This window comes from Schistocerca nitens, chromosome 2 (assembly GCF_023898315.1).
Source record: "Schistocerca nitens isolate TAMUIC-IGC-003100 chromosome 2, iqSchNite1.1, whole genome shotgun sequence".
NCBI lineage: Eukaryota > Metazoa > Arthropoda > Insecta > Orthoptera > Acrididae > Schistocerca > Schistocerca nitens.
The window spans coordinates 386,835,156-386,860,216 of record NC_064615.1 but is presented as its reverse complement, the minus strand read 5'-3'; the positions used below and the strand labels follow the sequence as shown (position 1 = coordinate 386,860,216).

The 25,061-nt window shown below is 37.7% G+C and overlaps 1 non-coding gene and 1 pseudogene across 1 annotated transcript; one reads left to right on the top strand and one right to left on the bottom strand.

Annotated features, from left to right (window-relative positions):
• LOC126235042 (agrin-like) overlaps positions 1-25,061 on the top strand; it is a 350,234-nt pseudogene that overhangs the window by 137,566 nt on the left and 187,607 nt on the right.
• On the bottom strand, positions 21,196-21,269 carry Trnat-agu (transfer RNA threonine (anticodon AGU)). The gene has a single exon. It is a non-coding gene; the product is annotated as a tRNA-Thr (tRNA).

Below are 25,061 nucleotides of genomic sequence, written 5' to 3'. Positions count from 1 at the left end.
TGTTTATTATTTTGAATGTGAATAGTATGCGTTGTTTTATTGTTTGGTTAGTGTTTATGAAGCAGATGTTACGCCATTTCGTAATAGGACAGTCAGCTAGAAACGGAGCTTTATCTTCGGATATCTTAAGCTTCATGCTATTGCTTGTCAATAAGATTTCGACACTCTTGAAAGTGTTTCACGAAGTGGTATGTTGTGTTTCAGTACCTGTGCCGAGCGCGAATCTCGTCCGACACAGCGGAATGAAACATCACTGTTTCGATACAATTAGTCCGTTCCAAGCACAGGTGGACTGAAACAGCCTTATTTTGAAACAACGATACAGTTTGTGTGTCTGGCTCGAGATCGAATCTGGTCCGGTTATCCGAGACAGGGGCGGAATGAAACACCACTGTTTCGAAACAGAGAACCACAGCCGTTCCGAAACCTGAATCAGTTCCACGTATAGATACACTGTATCGAAACATAGAAACAGTGGCCAAGTCTAGTGTGCAGGAGTACACAGAATACCAAGCGACAAACCCAGCTTCCATTTTATATGAAACAAAAACAAATATGGGATAATTTATCCCATCTAGTATTATGGATGCGATCACAAATCAGGCCGAATGTGAGCAACATATTTACAGTGCAATTCAAAGAGCGCAATACACACAAGAGGTATTAATCAAAATATATAGAAAAAAAAGTTCGTAATAAGGTAAACAATGTGATGAAACCAGCTTCTGAGTCATTCGATGTGAGATGCTCTTTAGACATTTACATGTGATAAAGCACGATTATTCCCACTTGATAATGCCCACACTTTCGAAAACGCTAATGCCGTTCTCGGTTTTATGTTCTGTGTTGCTGGCACTATACTTGTGTTTACTGGTTTGACGTAGCATGACACTATTATTACTTCTTAATATCTATGGTGCACAAGGGTATTGTATTGTTAACACTCCATTGTTCGTAGCCGCTTTAGACATAACATTTGAGGGCCAAAGTCGACCGGCTTCTGATGACCCAGAACTGGGGATCCCTCTCATTCAGGACATTGTGAACAAATAATACCGTAATTCTATATTGGGAATCTCTGCCCCACTATCGGTTGGTATGGTAAACTGGCTGAAAAGAGCTACCCGAATCTTAAACAATCCACCCAACTCATTGCAGTGGAAAATGAAAAGGGGGGAAGAAAACAACGCACTGCTATTAGTTCCACGAAGTTTTAATTACTGGTATTCAGACAAATCACTTAAGTGGATTGTATTAATAGTGTTGTTGCATATAATGGGAGCTTCTGGCTTTATCAAACGCTCGAATTTAATTTTTACATGAAATCTAAGGCAGTTCTACGATCTTAATTACGAAATAAATACAGCCAATTTGTAAGTATTCAAGTGACGATGATATTTTCATCGCAAATGTAACTGATGATACTGGTTGTCAGTCAATTGATCGTGTCTCCTAGACGTCTGAGGAGAGTGAGTGGTATACAATTCTCAATATCACTCTCAATCAAGAAGTTATGGAAGAATTTGTTACAGTACTCGGTTGTTGATCAAATTTGTATTTTCTTTTCCAGCTGATTATCAGTTAGGCTTCTGTAAGGCCTGAAAGCTCCCAGTATACAGAGTTTTTCTCTTAGAAAATATAGATGCACGTTTCTGGAATGGTCATTAATGGAAGAGTTGGTATTAGTGTTTCTCATACTTCACAGTGATGCAGTTACCATAGAACTACTTGTGAATATGTAATGGTTGTGAAGTTCTTGCATCAAAATCATTAAAGAGCCTTGTGGTTTGCTTTGTTTAGAGACATGTCTTGTATGTGACAGCTACTTTACTCCTTTCAGCATTAGACATGATGACATCCTTTGGTGCGTACTGCACAGGAGGCTTCTGCAGTTTTCTGGTCTATCGGTGGATTTTCAGACATTGTATTGGATTGTCTATTATTGTGAACAATTTCTTCAGCAGCTGCAGCCACATGCTTTGTCTGTTTCACGTTGCCCATCCTCTATCCGACTATTATCAGGTAGATGCACTGGGTAGCTTATTTGCATCTGCAAAATTCAAAATTCCTGTGCACCAGCGTCATAGGATATTTAAATTATAAGCAGACATCATATTAGCAATCACTTCTCTCTGTGTGTATGAGAAGTAGGTTCAGAGTATTTATCAATGCTACTGAAAATGCAAATGTTGCATCTCTGTTGTATGTAGCACAGCTGTGAAGCCAAGCCTAAAATTTATTTTGGATATGTTTTAAATCATTCCATTCACTGACAGAAGATTGGAAGCAAGTTTTGGTATATATAGTACATCTCTGAGTTCGTCTGTTTTCACACCAGTGATGTAATGCCATGCACGTTGGTGGTTTGCAGAGCATAGATATAGATGTAGATTTAGTGTCAATTTGATATTTCACATACTTTATGTTGGAGAAGGTGGCTTGTTGGCAACAGTAGTTCTGGGTCATGTCGATTTGTCACTACATAAAGGCAGCTGAGATTACAGATCAGTAATATTCATTGAATGTGAAGAAGCTATAAAATTTGGAGTGAAACTTTCATTTTCTTCAAATTTATTTGATGTCTTTCTCCTTCCTGCACATCATTGTCTAACAGTATTCCCATATCTATTGCAACTGAAGCACTGTGATCACTTATTGCCCTTCACTGTGTTTTGACCATGCTCCAGTTTTCTTTATGCAGTTCATGTCCCTGTGAAGATATTTCATGTAATAGTTTTCTTTTTAGTACGGCATCTGGATTGACGTTATTCCCACACTTTTTACTCCTGTTATCATTGCTTTGTATGTTTCAGTCAAACTGGCCAACAGTCATAAACAGCAAATTTAGTATTTCTCATATTATAATAGGTTGACATGAATTTGTTCACATAGTCTTAAACACTTTTAGACTATTCCAAAATTCTGTAATGGGAACTGTATCCTCCAATAAGTTCACTTGACTGTTTAAACTACCAGTAATGTCATAGAAAGTTTGCTCTGATTTCTACCAGATCTCCTTAGCTAAGGTTGTAACTTGTATGTGTACATAATTGATTGGATCTAATTATAAAATTAGATCTTGCCCTTACTTTCTTTCTTTGGATTAGTGTTGATGGTACCCACAGTCCTACAGTTCATCATGTTCTGAATATGCTTGTATTGCAAAATTCCAACTTGCATAATTATGGCATTTGGTGAGGTCCTCAACATGGATTTGATTTTTGTTGAAAAACTATATCATCTTCTGTTAAATACAGGAAAGTACAGTGTGTAACAGTTCAAGCTCACAATCACCAATTTCAAATTGTCACCATTAAGTCAAAATACAAAACACTGAAGAGTTTTCACCAAGCCTTTAGTTTCCTAAAGCAACCACTAACCATTCAACCAAACAATGGGGAACACAGGATGGAATAATTACAATATTATGAAAAGGATAGATTGCTGCTTACCATTTAGCAGAGATGCCGACTTGCAGATAGGCACAACAAGAAGACTGTCAAACAAGCAAGCTATTGTTCAGAAGGGCCTTCATCAGAATTAGACAAACACACACACTCATGCAAACAGGAGGCAGCCAGAGACTGAGGTCACGTATGTGTGTGTGTGTGTGTGTGTGTGTGTGTGTGTGTTTTGTCTAATTCCAATGAAGGCCTTTCTGGTCGAAAGCTTATTTGTTTGACAGTCTTTTCATTGTGCCTAACTGTGATTCAGCGTCATTGCCATATAGTGAGTAGCAATCTACTCTTTTGATAATATTGTCAATAACCGTAACTGGCACATTGCTACCATGAAGGAAATTTATACAATTAATATCAGTGAAAACGAAAAGCTTTTTTAACTCTTAGAAACAACAATATGAAACGAACATCAGTTACTCCAGAGACGATAAACAACACAGACGTTAACATCATATGCATTCAAGACTTATGCACATTGTAATCTTATGAGTGACTGCTAGTGTATACGTTAAAATGGTTTACATTCCAGTATATTACAAACACACAAACTAATTTGTGTTTCACATTTTTTTTCTTTCTCATCCACAGCCGGTGACATTTCAGACATGCATTCTCCCTACACTGTCTGATGTAATTCCCTCTTTACTGACCTACCTAACATGTCACATTGTGTGATTTGGTGCTTTGGGCCAAGTAATCTGGAAGGTTACACTGTGTGCATCCAGTCTGTGGCATTGGTTCATCCCTTGAGCTCTTCCCATGTCCCACAAGTGAATCTATACCCGGTATAATGAGAAATAGGACTGTGGGAAGAGGACAAGTGCAGGAACAACATATATAAGGACCTCACGAGCAGCTATATAATGCACATGCTGCTGCTACTTGTGTTGCTATTTGTTGTTGCAAACATTGAAGCACCATTACAGTCTCCATCAGCATTTCTGATGCCACTTATAGAGTGTGTGGCTACGATGTGATGGAGTATGGCGAATCAGTGTGCATCAGAAGATGCTTGGAAGCTGTATACTCTCTTTAATACACATCCAGCAGTTCGTAGTACAACTCAGCTTCACATAATGCAGTGCTGGAAGGTAGGCCTTGACCCACAGACTTTGGAAGGTACTACATTTGGATTCCAGCCAGTGCTACACTTAGCCCAGCACAGGTGTACTCACTTTCACGGCCTGCTGACCTCTGGATACTGAGGCCCACCAAACCACAGCAAGCGACAGATGCAGACACTGAGGCAGCATTCACCAGACTGGCTGCCATTAGTGGTGATTGGCTGTTGTGAGCAACCCAGTGACTCGGTGATTGGGAGGGCCTCAGTTCAACCCTTGGCCCATCAGGAAGGAGCTGGATCTCCTGAGAAGGCTGTCCTGTCAGGACAACTGCAGAGCAGTGGCGATCTCATGGTGGCACCTAACTTGACTCACTGCTTCAGCACCTATCTGGCCTGGCCTGATGGCTAGTACTTATTCTCAGTGAATCGGGCTTCTTGTGGTGTTGTGAATGCAGAAGCCATGTATGCCACATACCAAAGTGTCCCTGGTTATGATAACCATCCAGACACTGATCAGCAGGTGGACAGCGAGTGTAGTGAGCACTTTGATGTGATGCTGGGTCAGCATATTGCCTTAAGTGGCCCACTTTGTGTCACTGAGGTCATCTGCCTAAGCTCATGTCACTACAGTTCTTTCCTCTGGAGCAACGAGGGGTTGGTTGGGGAATGGTAGGTCACACAGACCTTTTTTTCCCCTTCATAGACTTTTTACAGTCAGATCTGGCTAGTATTGACAAGACATTTGATGAATGATTCATTTGTCCCTGTCACATTTCACATTTTTATAGCAAGCCACATTTATTTTCTCCGACTTTTTTTTCACGACATCTTTCTGTTATTTCTTGTCTGAATATGGAAATCTGATGCTGTTCCATAGTATTGCTTTAGGTTGCTCTTTTATCCATGTCCAATAGCTCCATCATCATCATAAATACATCAATCTACTACTAAATTGTTTATGACTGAACCAGAATAACTCATTTAACTGTACTTGTAAGAAAATTTTCATTCCAGATTTTAGTTGTTGAATTTCCTCTCTCTGACCAGTGCATATTTTTATAAGGAGGCTCATCTGCTAGTGATTTCATTAGTAAAAGGCTGTCTTTAGCATTTTATTGTAGTCCACAAACAACAGTATGTTACAATGCTACAAAAGAGAGAACAAGAAAACACACTATCACATTTAATACTTTTATTTTTGTAAAGAGGCAGAGAGAGGAGTGTATGAAAATTAAGAATGCTCTAGAAAATCCAGGATGGAATGCAACAATATAATGAAAAGGATAGTTGCTACTCACCATACAGTGCAGGTACTGAATCGCAGAAAGGCACAACTAAAAGACTGTCAGAAAGTTAGCTTAGCTTTTGACCAACCATGCCTTTATCAAAAATAAACCTACACAAACTGGCTCCAGCATACAGAGACTGTGGTCGTATGTGTATGAGTTGAGTTTTCATGAGTGTATGCATTTGTATATGTTGTCTATTTTTGACAAAGGCCTTGTTGTCTGAATGCTAACTATCCAACAGGCTTTTTGTTGTCCCTTTCTGCAACTCAGCATCTCCACTATATGATGAGTAGAAACTACCCTTTTCATTATATTGTTAAAAAAGTATCCATACATTGTAATAACTTTCTTTCCTCTAGAAGCTCTTCATCATAATGATCTTTTGAAATGATGTTCACAGCAGATGCAGACAACAAGCAAGACATGTGTTCAGGTGCTTTCTACGGTTGTTGTCCTGATGGGAAGACACCTGCTCCTGGACCACTGAATGCTGGCTGTCCATCACAATGTGGTTGCAATAAATTAGGTAAAATTATTCTGTTTGATACCAATTCACTAGAATTTCTGTTACGGATGATTCTCTTTTAACATTATACACAGTGAGGCAGATAAGACAGGCCATCATAAACATACCACCCATCCAAAAAGTTATGAGACTGATTTTATTCCTGGTGTGTAAGTAATATCACCATAGTTACTGTGGTGGCAGCTTGAACTAACAACTATAAACAACAGATGTGCATTTGATCTGTCAGTTGTGAGTAGACAGTAGTGTGCCAACATGTCTGTGTTACAAATTGCAGTGGAGCAACAAACTGAACTACTCTAAATCAATTGTTCAAGACGTTTTCCATGTTCAAAGCTTGTCCTGTACATATTGACTCCCAAGCAAAAACAATGACCAAGGAGGCTTGTCACAGCTTCATTGAAATGAAAATCATCAACATTTCTTTTCTTGAAACAATTATCACTAGTGACAAGAATTGGTGTTATCAATATGAACCTACCACAAAACAAGAAAGTGCAGTTTCCTTGTAGCTATGTTATTTTTTGTTTTCTTCATAGTTAATAGTCCAGAAGCATTAAGTTTGCTGAGCGTGAAAGCCACTTTGGATTTCCTAAATCACTGATCCAATTGTCTCTGATGGTTCACCAAGACCGAAGGAAGCTCGAATGTGAGTTGAACAACTTCCCAAAGAAGGATTTTTTTTATTGTTTCACATTGTTATATGAACATTCTGTGTGTTGCACTCTAGTGGCTGGTGTGAATTAGATGGTGGAGGAGTGAGAGGGGAGGGCTACGTAGGATACCTGAAGCATTAATACCCCCATCTGAACTTTCCAAATTTTTTATTCATTCAGCCTTGAAACTTTTTGGACTGATGAGATATACCTTGATTCAGTAATTATACTGAGGTGCTGTTTTCACTAACCTGTAGTGGAAAATGTGGAAAATTTTCTGCTGCAGACAAGTAACTTTGTAATACTTATGGCTGCTGAATTACAACAATGCCTTTTTAATAGATTTATATACTTTCTTCTGTGGGATTGTAGATGTTTATCAAAATGACATAACATGTATAGAACTTGATCAAATAGTATCAAGATAACAAAACTGCAAACCGTTATCCCACAACTGGAAGAAAGGGTTCCACAGAGTTTTACTCTATGATACCAAATGTAAAAGAAAATGTTACTGAGGTACTGTTTACGTATTTATTATAATGACTGTCATATAAAGTGTTCAAAATGCTGACTCTGACCACTGACATATGCTATAAAGCAGTTCTGCACATACAATACTCCATGTTGAATTTCATCTAGATTTATCACAGTACAGGCATTCTGTGTCTTGAGAGTCATCAGTGTTTCCTTGTAGCCATGTTATTTTTTTGTTTTCTTCATAGTTAATAGTCCAGAAGTGTTAAGTTTGGTGAGCATGAAAGCCACTTTGGATTTCCTAAAACACTGATCCAATTGTCTCCAAATGTTCTGTTGAGCAAATTTCTAATTACCTGTATGGAATGAGCAGGACACCCATCATGTTGGTACAGCATAGACTTCCCTGTCTCCAGGGAGTGTTTTCCAATAACTGCAGCAGTGTATGTGTTAGGAACTGTAGCAAATTGCGACTGTTGAGTCCCATCAATAAATCAAGGACAAATGATAACAATTATTGAAAAGCCCAAGCGACAAATTCGCACACCAAGATCAGAGTTTATGCACTTCTTGCAGCCAGTGTGGATATTCAACTATTAGAAGTGCACGCGATAAAGGTCTCTAATTGCTGGTTCATTTGTAACAAAATCTTGCACAGAAATGCCACATCACTTTGCAGGTTTCATATACACCATTGCAAGACTTTTAACTGATTTTCAAAGTAACTGGCATTAAAATGTTGATGGAACAAAATGTGAGAAGAATGAAATGCATTATTTGCAGAATGCTCATTTGTTTGACCCAACCCACACATTGTGACATACAGATTGGATGTTACTGTTGCTAAAATGTTCACTTCATTTCTCTCATCTGTTTCTGTTGATATTCACAGGTTTATTTTTGTTCTTCATATTTCTTTTGTTTTGAAACTTATATATAATGTTCACAAAGGCAAATTGTGAGGACATGGCAAACTCAGGATACCTTCTGGCATACAACTGCACTGGTGCTCTAGAACAGTTTAGGTGACATTTACCAAGAACAAATACCATATCCACTTTTTTGACTGTTGTATACATTTTGAAAATCTGAGCAGCTTCACAATGAGATTGCTTGATTGCTACAATAGCAGAGCACATACTGATGGGCTTCAAGCACACAGGTAAACACAAGAACTATGCCTCAGTTGTGTGTTTGCTTACAGTACAGTGTGTCAAACATTTGTGGTCTGTCTTCTCCTGATAGTGAGACAGTACTCTGCAACATTGTTATATTTTTTCTGTTTGAACAAGTTCAGTGTACTTTATATACCTGAAGTCTTCTTCAGAGGTTCTTACATCTATGGCAGTAACTTATTTGTGAATGACATGAATGCTTGCTTGCATTTCAACCTGCTTCAATACTGTCTCAATGTGGAGTACATCTGCAGTCTACACTTGCACAAGGTACATCATTTCTGTCACCATTTATGAAAATCAGAAAATTTAGCATAATGTTAGTGCCAAATTCATTTTGCTCTTTTCTTGTTAATCAAGACAATTTAAACCATTATTTAATTTAAGCTGAAGCTGGACCATGGTATCAAGAAACAATAACTGGTTGACATACATTTTAAAAAACAAAATAAATGACTGTAACTCTTGTTCTGATGATATAATGGTGTACGGAAACAGGTAAATTTACTTAGATATTTCTGCAGTCCTAATAGTCTTTATGAAAAGATGTAATCAGTCATGAAAAGAAAGTTCTTAAAGATAAGAAAAAATGCACACATAAGAAAAGGAAGTTTTAATAAGAGCGCAAAAGAGAGCTGACAGATAAAAACAATTTAAGTGACAGACTGTTTTTTTATGAAAAGCTTATGTCAGAAAATGTGACGTCATCTCATATGACAGTGTACCACAACAGGAAACTAAATCCAAACAGCCACTTGCCATCAAGCAGATAATAAATTAGATGGCTCATCAACACTGACTGATTGATTTTTTTTTGGTCCAGTCATATCAGACAGCACAAATTGTACAGTTGATGTTGGACAGGTCAAAGAAAAGCTGTAGCAATACATAGCATTAGTAAATAGTAAGCAAATTTAAATTAAGTACCTATTCTTACGATTTAATTTTAAGCAACTTTTTTGTTATATTTTACAGAACAGAAACAGTACTTTATTAGAAATGCCTTTAGTTTCATTTTAAATATTGGATACGCAGCAATTTTTATTTCCTCTGTATTTATTGAGTGGTACTAAACCAGCATTACATATATTTCGCTAATAAGCTGTTGTTCTGTGGTATTTCTTATCTACATTTTATTTCCCTCTGGAACAACAGTTGTGTACATTTTCTTTCTGTACTAATTTGCCTGTTTTCAAGAGGTAGTCTCAAATGAACAAGATAGTTTCACAAGTAAATAAACTTGGAACATTCAGAACACTAAGCTCAGTGAAATGAGATTTATAGGATTCCATCTTTTAAAGGTCACAAATTATTCTTAGAGCTCTTTTCTGCATTCTAAAAACCTTTGCACCAGAAGTTAAGTGTCTCCAGAAAATGATCCCATATCGAAGCAGTGAGGGGAACTGTGCATAGTATGCCTGCAGTACTATTGTTTTATTTGTTCTTGACTAATATTCTTAACCGTAGCAAACAGATAAGAATTTCAGAATGATATTTTCACTCTGCAGTGGAATGCACACTGATATGAAACTTCCTGGCAGATTAAAACTGTGTGCCGGACAGAGACTCGAACTCAGGACCTTTGCCTTTCATGAGCAAGTGCAAGTAGAGCAAGCTGTCAAGTTGACACATGGGAATTGCTTTAAACTTTTGGTATCATACTCATCATTAATAACCAGCCAAGGCTCTAGCTTTGTCTTAACATTACATGAGTAAATTGTGGGAAAACAAAAGTGCATACTAAAGAGTAAGACACTGAAAGAATTCCTGTTTATTAAAGGACATGGTGACGATGCTGAGTGTACAGTGTGTGTTGTGAAATTTAGCATTGGGCATGGAGGACACATGATATAATGAATCACATGAAGTCCAACAAACATGAAGCTGCACTTCAGATTAACTCTTCTGGATCAAAAATTGATAACTACTAATCTGTGAAGGTAGTTTCAGATATAGATAAGCAACTTTTGGCACAAGAAGACACATTTGCATACCACACAGAGATGGACAACTCAAGTTTCAGGTCTATAGACTGCATCGTTGATCTAATTAAATCACTGTTTAACTAGTAGTTTCCATGCTCACAGGCAAAAACCAAAACAGTTACCACTAACAAAATTGCACCATTTGCTATGGAATAAATAATGAAGGAATTTAAACAAACACAATTTATTTCAGTGATGACCAATTCTTCCGGCTACGTGGATTTCAAGCTCTTTTCTTTAGTGATTAGTTTTTACCAACCAGATAAAGGCATTGTACTGAGAGTGTTGGGAGTTGGTGAACTCTGGTGTTGAAAGTGCAGACTATTTGACTTTGTGCCTGTATGTCTTACAGGTGTTGCAAAAGTTCAGTCTTAATTAAAAGGCTGTAATAATTTTGGCTAACAACAGAATACGAACTACGGAGGTCAATATCATCTTTATTTTAAGTTTTTTTTTTTAAAAAAAAGAAAGAAATAAAGTTAAAATAATTTAATAAGTTTACAATGCCCTGCTTATATTGTGCACAATTCCGTCCAAACAGATACAGGCAACTTATCCATTGATTACAGCCCAAACTTCGTAAAATCCATCAACAGTTCCTTATTTATGCAGTATGTGTTGAAAAACTAAAATGATTCTGGAAGTTTGCTGAACATACAAAACTTTTAAGTCATAATGAAACTAGATACTTATCTCTTCTACCAACTGTTGAAAAAGTTGTTGATATATTCCAAGTGTTAAAATCCTACTTATTGTTGTCCACTGATGACTAATCTATCACTCAGATTTTTTTTAAGTCACCCTATACTTACAATCAAGCCAGTTACATATTTTGTCCAACAGCATTCTGTGCACTGAAAAAGAAAATGTATCTATAACTGAAGTTGCAGACAAAATAAATATGTTCCTTGTCAAATAAGAAATCAGAAAATCTGAAAGATTTTTGCCATCTGCTGTAAAAAAAAAAAAAAAAAAAAAAAAAAAAAAAAAAAAAAAAAGGCAGTTACATGAACTGGGAAGAGATATCAGTTTAATGACAATACTGCAGCTTCATATATACCTACATTGGGTACATTCGAGAATAATGTGAACCATTTCTGGAGCCTCTTCTGCTAATGAAGTGGATAGCCTTAACAAAAACCATCAGCTGGAGTAGTATTCAAGAATTGTATTGTTTTGTAAAATGTAGTATCAGGAATTTTACTGTCAACTAGTGAGAATTATTTGATGAGTACTGTTATATAAGAAAATTCTGTGAAGCTAAACCACTAAACTGTAATATGAAATCAAATGTCAGTGTCAGTGAAGAAAAGAGGAAGTTTTTACTCATTTTCATGATGAGCTAGTGTGTCTAAAACATGTTAAAATCTTGGTTCAATTTTCATCACCTATTCCAGGTTCTAATACATCTCCCTAAAGAATACTTTCAGTAATTAAACTTATAAGGAGAGATGAAAAAACAGACTCAAGTTAGAAACAGTAAAAGCATTGACAATGATAACAACCACATTTGTTAGCATCCCTTGTATGGACTTCTACAACTTGATGCTTAATGAAAATAAACTAATACAGCAAATACACCCCCAACTAAAAAGGACGACTGAAGTACCATTGAGTCCATACTATTACTTCAATCCAAAGTGTGATAAATATGTGTTTATATTTACATCCAAATTGTATTCACAAAATCAGTACAGTTTGTAACCTCACACAGTGGCACGGTAGAATATGTGAAAATAAATTATAATGGGCGATCAAAAAGTTTCTGTTTGAGGGTGCTGATGCAGGACATAGGCTCCCAACATGTAATCAGGGAGTTAGCATTGCATTTATGTCTTTCCAATGTGCATGTGGTATATTCTGAAATGTGAACTACAGCAGTGTTATTACCAAATGCGTCCAAACTGGACCAATGTGCTGTTATTCTTTTCTTGGCTGATGAAAGACAAACACCAGTAGAATGAAGAATGTGTATGGGGAAGCATGTCTGTTGAAAACCATTATTGTGGTATGGTGTGTCAAGTTCCATGCTGGTCATGATTTGACACAAGATGCCAGTTGACTTGGAAGGCCAGCCTCATCCATTGCACACAACAAGTGGGTAGTTGATGATGCAATTAGGGCACTCCAGTGCATGATCATTCTTGCACTATCCAAGGATCTCAACAACAGCTTTGGTAGCATGCAGGAGTTAAGCTACCATCAGCTCTGCAGCCAGTAGATATCCCAACATTGTATGCTAAACAAAAAGCAAACTAGGTGGCTATTTGCATGAAGCACCTGATGCATTTCAATGTGGAAAGCAACATGTTCCTTGAGCACATTGTCACAGGTGAAGAAAGCTGGTGCCACCACTGGGAACCAGAGTTGAAAGTATCGATGATGTGGTGGTGTCATCCATCATCCCCCCACCATCCCAAGAAGTTGAAGAGGCAGCCATCTGCTGCATATGTGATGTTGATCATATTATTTGATTACCAGGGCCTATTGCTTATTGATTTCAAGGAACCTGGTGTCTCCATTACTGGGGAATGGTACTCTGCAACACTGGAGAAATTATGGCATGCTGTCAAGGCAAAACTTCCACATAAACTGCAACAGAGGATGCTGCTGCTTCATGGTACCGCATGTCCCCATGTCACAAATGTTTTAATGCAGGTGTTATGCTATCTCAAGAAGGAGACACTTGAGATCTGATGTCTCCCTATGTAATTATCACAGCTTTGGTCCCTTGAAAAAGCCTTGAAGGTTTGACAGCTCTTGTTGGAAAAGGATGTGCAGCAGGAAGTTATGGACTTCTTTGTGCAGCAGGACACAGTGTTTCACCAAACAGGTGTCTTCAATCCAGAGCATTGCCTCAATGCTCATGGCAATTTCATTTGGTATAATGATTGGTATAATGTGAAAGGAAATATTTTTATCACCACTTATTATTAAGCTTGTATCCTGATTTTTACTCATTTGTTCAGAATTTTTGTGTGTTATTTTGAAAATGTTCTGAATTTGGTTAAAGATAATATTGAAAGGGTCAAAGTATTACAGTAATATACCTGTATTTGGTAAAACAGTTCACCATTTACACAAAACTGCGCACAGCTTTATCAATATGTTGTTCTACACAAATGCCAATTTTCAGGTTCACTATCTGATACATGTGATACCCTCACAAAACAGTGTGTCTGCAAACCAGGAGTTGGTGGATTGAAGTGTGACCGCTGCGAGCCAGGATTCTGGGGATTACCAAAGATCTCAGAAGGTCACCAGGGATGTTTACGTAAGTGTTCTGGACTTCACTAGATCTATTTCTGTGTGCCTGGTTAGAGCACAGTTCCTCAAGGTTTTACCAGATGTCTTCTGGTATATTTAAGTTCATGAGATATGACTTTATGCCTTAATTATGGACTTACAAGTACTCTATTGAACAAAAATACCTGTAATTTTCACAATTTTCTTTTCTATAGATGGTACATGGACATTCAATATACCCCTCTGGTCATATGTTAATAAGCCACATGCTTTGAAGAAATTTTCATTAGTGCACTATAATTAGAAGTACATAAGATCTAAACTTGTGTTGTTGACTGCAAGCTTCATACTGAACTTTTTAAATTATGCATTTACTGAGCTATCTGAATCCACAAACAGTCTTCTACATTTTGCACATTTAAATCTTGTGTGGACTTTTAAAACACTGAGGGAAAAACCTAACAGGATATGGGTGCTATTGTCACTCTTATAACATATTTTATTTTTAAATTATGCATTTACTGAGCTACCTGAATCCACAAACAGTCTTCTACATTTTGCATATTTAAATCTTGTATGGACTTTTAAAACATTGAGAGAAAAAACTAACAGATGCTATTGTCTGTCTTATAACATATTTTATTTCACTTTGATTAAAATATTGCTGCTAAAAGTACCTGTTGTAAAGTATGTTCATGGTACACTCCTGCTGCTGATATGGCTATGCAACTAATACAGGCTACCATCCACTAATAACAGAGAAATATGAGGTTATTATGTGAGCATGATATAACTAATGACTGGACTAATCAGGCAAGACTTGGAATGATGTGCAGTTTATTTTTAGTAATTCCTTTTTATCAGTCGTACAACAGGTACAAGACAAATTTCCATCATCATTTGCATAGTCATATGAGAGTGTAAATGTAATCTTATGTTCTTTTAGTAAAATATTATGTATGTTTTTGGAAGAAGGGGAGTGTAAAGAGAGTGTTGTATTGCCTTAAATGTGACAGTGGAAAGATAATGGAAGGTAGACATTCAGACAACTGTAAATGTAAAAACTGAATCAGGAAAAAGCAGTTTACTACAGAACAGTCACAGTTAAATTAGATAATGTTACACAAATTGAAAAATTACTCAGATTAAAGGTAGCAACCGTTCCTCAGACTTAAATAAAGGGTGCATGAGCCAGGTTTTTTTTTTTTTTGGGGGGGGGGGGGAGATTACATCCACGAGAGCTTAGTAATTTGAGCAGAATAATTTGTTCAGTCATTCTTACTTTGAAATATTTCTATGAGTATATGGGGCAGTCAAATCAAAATGAGACAGACTACATGAAAAGCATGGTGTGGATGCTGGTAATTCAGATAGGTGAGTGCACTCTATTGGGAATCTAGAAGGAACAGTGTGAATGTTCACCACTATGCCATTTGTCTGTTAGACATTATCAACATGATGTCCGAAAGATGTGTGTGCATCATAGTTCACTGTGGAGGCAGGGAAAGAGGAACAGTGATTTGTAGTGCAGTTTCTGAGTTTGGAAGGAGTGTCAGGAAGTGAAACTCATACAAGATCAGAGCCATTGTGTATATGCCCTGGAACAACTGGGGAATCCTGAAAAAATGCAGGATCTTTTTCATCTGTTAAAAACCTACTGAGTATGGTGAACACAGTATGTCATGTGTGCATATATTTGTGAGTAATAAACAATTTTGAGAAGCTGTGGTACCATTGATAAACAAGATCTGTCTATGACTGGATAATTGTGTCATTACCCATTCTGCCAAAGCTGCAGTGGATGCTGTAATCAGAAATGAACAAGTCAGACACTGGAAGATATTTGGATCATGTTGGGCCTCAGACACTGTACGTCTTACACCCTCGTGACAAAGCATCTGAAGTTCCAGAAATCATTGTGCAGGGGGATTCCTCACAACCTGATGTAGGAACAGAAGTTGATCATAATGTTGAGATTGCTGCAGCACCTGAAGTGGCACCACGATGAAGAATATCATTCCCCATCTCATATTACCACAGGAGATGAAACATAGCGTGATCATCTTGAGCTTGAGAGCAAGCATCAGAGCCATGGTGTATATGCCTGGGAAAACTGGGGAATCCTGAAAAAAATGCAGGATTTTTTCATCTGGTAAAAACATGAGATTTTTAGAAGTTTTAGTTTCATTGTTTTTGTAATTTTGACTGGTAAAAACTAATATGCCATCAAAGAATTTTACTTTTGGCAACTACAGCAGAATAACAGTGTGGCAACAAAATATAAACGAGAGATTATCACCTAAATAAAGCTGTAGTTGCAAATAAAATGAGCCATTTAAAGCAACAAAACACAGTGCACACACAAACATCTGCTGACAGCAAAATGTGTTAAAGGCTTTAGCATGAAGACTATGCTATACTTCATAACAACAAACTGCTTTCGGTGAATGTGACATCACAACTACATACATTTTGAAATGCCCCTACACAGGCAAGACCGACCAACCACTTTTTTGGCAGCCTGCACACGTCTGACCAGTTGCACTCAGCAATTACATCACCATCCTGTTATTATGATTTTTTAATCTAGGTGTGTTTATTTTGTATGAAATACTGGTGTTTTAGGGGTAACAAGGCCAAAAAAGCTATAGAAAGCTTTGGGCAAAGAAGTGGCTAATGCAAGGAAAGAAATCTGCTCATGTTCTGTTACCTAAAGCAGTTGGAATCTTGATGATTTCCATAACTGTCTAAGAATGGATGAATCATCAATTTCTGTGCTCCAGAACACCATCAGACCATCCCTAATGAAAAAGTATACAGATATGAGAGAGGATGTGAGCTGTGAGGAGAGGCTGTTAGCTACCTGATGATTCCTAGTGACTGGCAGAAGTGAAGAGGTTCAGTGCTGCTGTATCCACACAGTTACTAACTAAAATTATTCCTGAAACCTGCAGCGTGATTTATAATTTAAGATTGTCATAAAAAAAACTGCATGTGGTGGCGCACTTTATCTAATAAATACAGCAACAGATACATAAGAAATAAAGCATTTAGCAACTGAAACTTCCTGGCAGATTAAAACTGTGTGCTGAACCAAGACTCGAACTTGGGACCTTTGTCTTTCATGAGCTACACAAGCATGATTCACGACCCATCTTCACAGCTTTACTTCTGACAGTACCTCATTCCTACCTTCCAAACTTCACAGAAGCTCTCCTGCGAAACTTGCAGAACTAGCACTCCTGAAAGAAAGGACATTATGGAGACATGGCTTAGCCACAGCCTGGGAGATGTTTCCAGAATGAGATTTTCACTCTGCAGTGGAGTCTGCACTAATATGAAACTTTCTGGCAGATTAAAACTGTGTGCCAGATGGAGACTCAAACTCGGGGCCTTTGCCTTTTTCTTTGATTGAATGACCCAGTCCTCATTGACTTTCTGGAACATGGCACCACAATTAATGCATAGTGGCACACAGAGTCTTTGCAAAAAGTGAAGCAAGCCATCAACTGCCAACTCCCAGGATGTTTACAGATGGCATCATTCTGTTGCTGGATGATGCCCAACCATTTATGATGCCATAGTTGTTTCAACTACACTACAGAAGTTTGCTGCGAAGCCCTAACATGTCTTCCATATGGTTCTGATCTCTCTGCATGCAGTTTCCTTATTTTTGTAGCCCAGGAGGTGCATACCAGGGTGTAGTTATGTATCTGTAAACAATCACAAACATTTTTCCATATATTTGAATATTTTGTCTCACAGTGGGATAAATGTATTGACAGTTATTGGGATTACTTTTGAAGTAATAAACGATTTGCTTACTTTTTTCCATCTGTCTGATCTTCATTTAGCTGAAACTTACTATGAAACAGTGAGCTAATGTTTAAAAAATGGTATAGGCTTAAATGTTTTGTCTGTTTCTCTAGTTTTCTAGTTTTATGTAGACTAAAATATAAAAAATTATGTACCAACAAAATAAGTCATGATACTTAATTGATCTGCATATTCTCAATCTTTCAGCTTGTGATTGCCACCCACATGGCTCAGTGAGGGATGATTGTGAACAAATGACGGGACGTTGCATGTGCAAGCCCGGAGTTTTGGGTCAGAAGTGTACAGTTTGTACTATAGTCAGTTTTAAACTAACCCCATCAGGATGTGCTCCAGGTACATATTTTATTTTAGACCATTGTCATTATTTTACTTCATTCTACTGAATAAAAGAGACTTGGCTCTTTTAGTCATACACAGCATTCATATTATTTCTACAGCCTATTTTAATTCTACAGGAGATGATCTAGCAAGTGCTGGTACAGAACGACCCATACATCATTCAACAGTACTGAGATTTACTCAGCCAGAGGCTGAAGGAGTGAGCTCACCTTTGTTTAAATCAACTCGTGACCTGTCATCACATAGGAGTGGCCATAGTTATTATTATGAACATACTGACTCAATGGGCAAGCCACCTGAACTTGCACCAGCCTCCCTGCATCAGGGCGAGGCCACCAACAGTGAGTGAGCACCAACACCTGGCTGGCCAGGCAAAGTTTGTATTGCATATGGACTCTTTGAAGTTTCAAATTTAATTGTTGGAAAAAAGAAATAGCTAAATAACATTTAGTTCATGCCGACATGGACAAATAAGAATAGATAGTCTCAGTTCAGTTGAACCAAATAATAAGCACAACAAATATATAAAAACTTATTCATTTGCAGCAATGCATATGTCTAATCAGTTTGTCTTCCCTTCTGGTAAAATTTTTCTCATATTTTGCACAAATACCTGATTATTAACTTCATACTACAATTGCTTCCAGTTTCCTTCTTCCAGCTTTTGCATGTTGTTTAAGCTTTGGATCTCAGTGTCAGTAGGATTTTTACTAAACTTCCTGGCAGATTAAAAATGTGTGCAAGATCGAGACTTGCACTTGGGACCTATGCCTTTCATGGGCATGCGCTCTACTGACTCAGCTACCCAAGCATGACTCACAACCCATGCTCTCAGCTTTACTTCCACCATTACCTTGTCTCCTACCTTGCAAACTTCTAGAAGCTCTCCTGTGAAACTTGTAAGACTAGCACTCCTGGAAGAAAGGATATTGCGGAGAAATGGCTTAGCCACAGCCTGGGGTAGTCTTTCAGAATCAAATTTTCACTCTGAAACAGGGTGTGCACTGGTATGAAACTTCCTGACAGTTTTAATCTGCCAAAAATTTCTATACCAATACACACTCTGCTGCAGGGTGAAAATTTCATTCAAGATTGTTACTGATGATGAAATTTTGTGAGAGGCTCATTTCTACTTACAATAAGACTATACTACTTATGTAATTGATATAGGATGTAAAAATAAATTTTCAGTCATAGACAGAAGTCTAAATTTGTTGCTTCGTGAAAGTCCTTTGAAGATAAACAGTGGGCGTTACTGAAATAAGAGGAAAATTTCTTAGTGTAACATTGCTGTATTTAGTTGTATTTGTCATGCTTTTAATGACTGTGATGGGTAAATTATTTCATTATATTATATTTCTCTGTGTTTGATATAAAATACCACCCAGTCTTTAACACTGCATCTAAAAGCACAGGAATTTTACAACGTGGTTATTATTTGCACACATCGTTATTTTCCTCATCATACTGTTTATCAAGTTATCCTTCTACAGTGACTCCATTCGTCATTAATAAATATAAGGATCTGAACATCATATAGTTAATACAGTTTCTCTGAGGAACTGTCTCATGTAGTCCATTCTACGTACATTTTCTTCATCTCCAGGTTTCTCATTTTTGCAAGAATTACAGTTGTTATTTTTCTATACACATTTCCTAAATTCCTGACAAATTTCACCTATTCTGGTAACTCTAGTTATTAATACTATTTTCTACTCTCATTTCTGTTAGTTCTTCTATAGATCTAACGTAACCTGGGTAGCTTTCTGTATTTTCCACTCCCAGACTGTATGTTACCTGATAAAACAATATGTTTACCTATGTTCTTATTAAACATCTAAAAATTTATGTTATCTCTGCCAACTCTATCAAGGTCAAATCAAAGATGTAATCAGTGTTTCTTCATGCATTGGTTCCAGAAGAAATGTGTTTTTTATGTCAATTCAGTTCAAAGAACTGAGATAATAGTAGTTTCTTGGAGTATTACAGTCATCCTTCAAAGATATTATATTTCTCTTATGTACATTACATTTATGCTTTAACACCAGAGTTAAATTACAAGGGTCTTACCTACATTTTCCTTTATGGTTCTGTTGTTTTTGTTGTTGTTATTGTAACAACAACAGTTGCTACTACTACTGAGTAGTGTTGCTTCATGGCGATAGCAGACAAACAGTATGGTGAAGGCTGGCATGTCAGGTGAGGAGGACATGCAGAATAATGGTTACCAAAGTGATGAGTGCTAGAAGATACTAGAACTGTCTGTTTTTTCTAATTACAATTCGTAGTGGAATACTGTAGATGTTGTCATGTTACGGTAGGAAACTGAAACACTATAACCATTCCAGGAAAATGTCTTGAAAGTTATGCTGTACTACATAATGTTTGTATTGTGGCTACATACCTTGTTTTCACCCAGTCCCTAATGCGGTTAGTAACAACAAGAGTCTGAAAGGTCACTAAACATTTGTTTATTACATTGTCCTTGGCCTGTCTTGTGTGCCGGTCTGCACCACACTGTGTGCCATGCACCAGTATTACTCATTCATTGCTGGTGCCTCGTTGTTCTTCACCTACTACTTACCCTGTTTGCATGTACCATTAAACCAAGTATCACTGAAGACTACACTGGATCTGCTCTATCAAATGAGCAAAATAAATTTCAGTATATAAAAAAAATTGTTTGTTGTGAGAAACAAACAAACATATCCTGCTGACATTGGGTGTTGCATGAAACCAGTAATGAGTATTATTTCGTGAGGCTGACTATATCCACACATTGCAAAAATGGGATTGGAAATATTTGTCAAAACAACAGAGAAAATGCACCTGCTGACTTGTTGTAAGTGGGGGGATGGGGGGGGGGGGAAGAGAGGGGGAGAGAGAGAGAGAGAGAGGCGTAACGGGATGGGGAGGGGGGTATATAAAAAAAATTCAGCGATGATGCATCTGCATAAATCTTGGTAGCATGGCCACCACCTTTCAAATTTAGAAACCTCTTTTGAATTTTACTACATATGACTTGCACCAGCAAATGCATAATGGTGTTATTGCATTCACATCCTCTGTCAGACTGTTTGCCAGTGGAGTTAAATCACAGTATTATTTTATGTATATAGGCTGAAGTGGTGAGTGAAAATTTGCAACAAGACCGGGAATCGAACCCAGGTCTCCTGCTTACTAGGCAGTCGCATTAGCCACTAAGCCATCTTGGCACAGCAGTACACATAACTCCATGGATTACCCTGGTATTCCTCCCTCCTCAAACCAAATTCTCACTGCCACCTCAGTTTAATTTAAATTCCCCCTTACACATGAACAGAATTGTTGATATTCTCCATGTTCTGGAATAGCAACTCAGCATCGAACATAAATGGGGGATCCAGCCTGATATCGAGGTAGAACTACCATTTTCATTTGATGCTGAGGTGCTTTTCCAGAACATAGAGAGCCTCAGCAATTTTGTTCATGTGTAGGGGGGAATTTAAAGCAGACTGGGGTGGCAGTGAGAATTTGGATTGAGGAGGGAGGCATGCCAGGGTAACCCGTGCAGTTGTGTAAACCGCGGTGCCAATGTGGCATAGTGCCCAACGCACCCGACTATTAAGCAGGAGACCCAGGTTTGATGCCCAGCCTTGGTACAAATTTTCACTCACAGCTGCAGTCTGTATACATAAAATTGTATCTGTATGAGACTAGTAAAGTCTCTGAAGTTGCGTTATTTCATTTAAAACATGATAATCAAATTAATAAAATTAATTGCTGCTATATGTGGTACTAGGCATATACTTTTGTCTTTGCGAACACATTAAATGGCTGACTATGTTCTGTGCCTGATCCAGCCATCCCAGTTAATAAGTACTTCAGCCAAACATATTTCTACATTCTACAGATTCCTTCATACTCAGATGCCGAAAATCTATCATCATAGCCACGATTTTTGGATGGTAATAATACTGGAATAATAAATATACAAGGGTTATCCCAGAAGTAAGGTATCTTATTCTTTAACAATGTATAAAAAGATAGGTTGCTACATACCATAAAAAAGACACATCAAGTTGCAGACAGGTATGATTAAAAGACACTCACATATAGCTTTTGGCCATAGTCTTTTTCAGTAAAAAAAGACTTTGGCTGAAAGCTATATGTGAGTGTCATTTAATCTTGCTTGTCTGCAACGTGATGTGTCTTCTTTACAGGAAGTAGCAATCTGTCTTTTCCTACATTGTTGATATTCCTACCTGAAGTTTCCATTGTCTGTATCTTATTTCTTGGTGATAAAAAAGCCCTTTATTTTCTATAATATTTACACCATTTTTTCTACATAGTCACCATTCTGGGCAATGCATTTTTGTAGTTGCAGTGACAGTTTTTGTATACTCATGTTGTACCAACTTACTGCCAAGTCCTTGAGGAAGTGCAGAAATTCCTGCTTCACCCTGTTAGAGGTGAATTGTCTTCGGGATAAATGTTCTTTCAACTTAGAAAACAGATGGTAGTCACTGGGTGTCTAGTCTGGACTAAATGGTGGATGGGCGATTTATTTATTTTATTTGTTTATTTATTTATTTCATCTGTGAATCATCTCACAATGACATAGGAGTTGTCACAGTATTACAATAAAAATCAGTAGCTCAAAATATATATACACACAGAATACTAAAATATTCTTTAAAAGGATAGGACAAGTGGTTAGCCATTGTTTTGGTGATGGAACTATTGTGGCATTTGCCTGAAGTGGTCTAGGAAAACCACAGAAAACCGAAATCAGAATGGCCATACAGAGCAAACCCCATCCTCCTAAATAAGAGGTCAATGCCTTAACAGTTGTGCTGCCTTGTTCAGTTGATCCATATTACACAATGTTCTTTGATTAATGCACAAATATCTTCTGATAAATAATAATATAAAAACATAATTTTGCTCTTTTTTGCTGCACACACTAAGGACATTAGTTATCAAGAATGTTTTAGGTGCCTTTTTGAACAGATGTAACTGACGGGGAAAAAATTGCCACATCAGGAAGGAGTAAATTAAAACTGGTAGGCTTGTTCCTACATCTGAAAGATGGTATGTGTTCCAATTTCACACCAGTTGCATCAGAGTGGCACTAGTAGTGTTGCTATAAGGATGAACATCAAGTTTGCTAAATTATGCTGTAATAGTTGTGGTGTTGCTTATCTTTGAGACTGGATGTGGTGAGTTGATGTTAGCAAGAATGCCTTTAAGGCGACAAAGATACCATTATCAGCACCTCACTGAGCATGAACAAGGTCAAGTAATAAGGCTATGAGAAGCTGGATGTTCTTTCTGAAATTTTGCAGGAAGACTTGACAGGAATGTAGCCACTGTACATGATTGCTGGCAGTGGTGGTTGGGACAAAGTACAGTCACGTGGCTCCAGATGGACACATGGCACTACCAGCGTATGGCTCTGGCGTGATGTACTGCATCTGCAGCAGCAATTTGAGGAGTAGTTGGTGCCACAGTGACACAACAAACTGTTACAAACCACTTACTTCAAGGACAGCTCCGGGCCAGGCATCCTGAAGCATGCATTCCAATGACCCCAAACCATGGCCATTTGTGACTTCAGTGGTGTCAAAAGAGAGCTCGTTGGAGGGTATGTAGGAGGTCTGTTGTGTTTTCTGACCAAAAGTGGTTCTGCCCTGATGCAAATGATAGTTGTGTATTGATTAGGAGGAGGCCAGTTAAGGGCATGTAACCAGCCTGTTTGCATGCTAGTTACACTGGACCTACATGTGGAGTTATGATCTGGGGTGCAATTTCATATGACAACAGAAGCACTCTTGTGGTTATCTCATACTTCCTGACTGCAAAATTGTATGTCAGTCTGGTGATTTTACCCATTTTATGAACAGCATTCCAGGGGTTGTTTTCCAACAGGACAAGGCTTGTGAGCATACCACTCTTGTAACCCAGCATGTTCTACATAGTGGCAACATGTTGCCTTGGCCTGCTTAATCATCAGATCTGTCTCCAGCCGAGCATATGTAGGACATCATCAGACAACAACTCCAATGTCATCCATAAACAGCATTAACCTTCCCTTTATTGACCAACAAAATGTAACAAGCATGGAACTCCATCCCACAAACTGACATCCAGCTCCTGTGTAACACAATGAATGAATGTTGTATGCTTTCATTCAACATACTGGCAGTTACACTGATCATTAATGTGCCAGCATTTCTTTTTTGCAGTGGCTTGTCTCAAACTTACATTAACCTGTGATCATGTAATGTTAATCACTTAGATATATCTAAAAACAAAGATGATGTGACTTACCAAACGAAAGCGCTGGCAGGTCGACAGACACACAAACAAACACAAACATACACATAAAATTCTAGCTTTCGCAACCAATGGTTGCTTCGTCAGGAAAGAGGGAAGAAGAGGGAAAGACGAAAGGATATGGGTTTTAAGGGAGAGGGTAAGGAGTCATTCCAATCCTGGGAGTGGAAAGACTTACCTCGCTCCCGGGATTGGAATGACTCCTTACCCTCTCCCTTAAAACCCACATACTTTCGTCTTTCCGTCTCCTTCCCTCTTTCCTGACGAAGCAACCATTGGTTGCGAAAGCTAGAATTTTGTGTGTACGTTTGTGTTTGTTTGTGTGTCTATCGACCTGCCAGCGCTTTCGTTTGGTAAATCACATCATCTTTGTTTTTAGATATATTTTTCCCACGTGGAATGTTTCCCTCTATTATATTCATAATCACTTAGATATGTTGCCAAGACAAATGTATTCACAAAATTTCATTACTCTACATTAATGATCTTTTGATGTTGCAATTTGTTTCCATCAGTGTATTTTTGTAATGTCTTTCATTTCCTTTGGCAATTTATTGTGCAATTTTATTCCCTGATAGCAAATACTGTTTTGAGCTTCTTGATTATTTTTCTGTGGCAAATGAAAGTCCATGCTGGTTCTTGTTACATCATTATGTACAGAACTGTTAATAGAATACTTGCCAATGTTA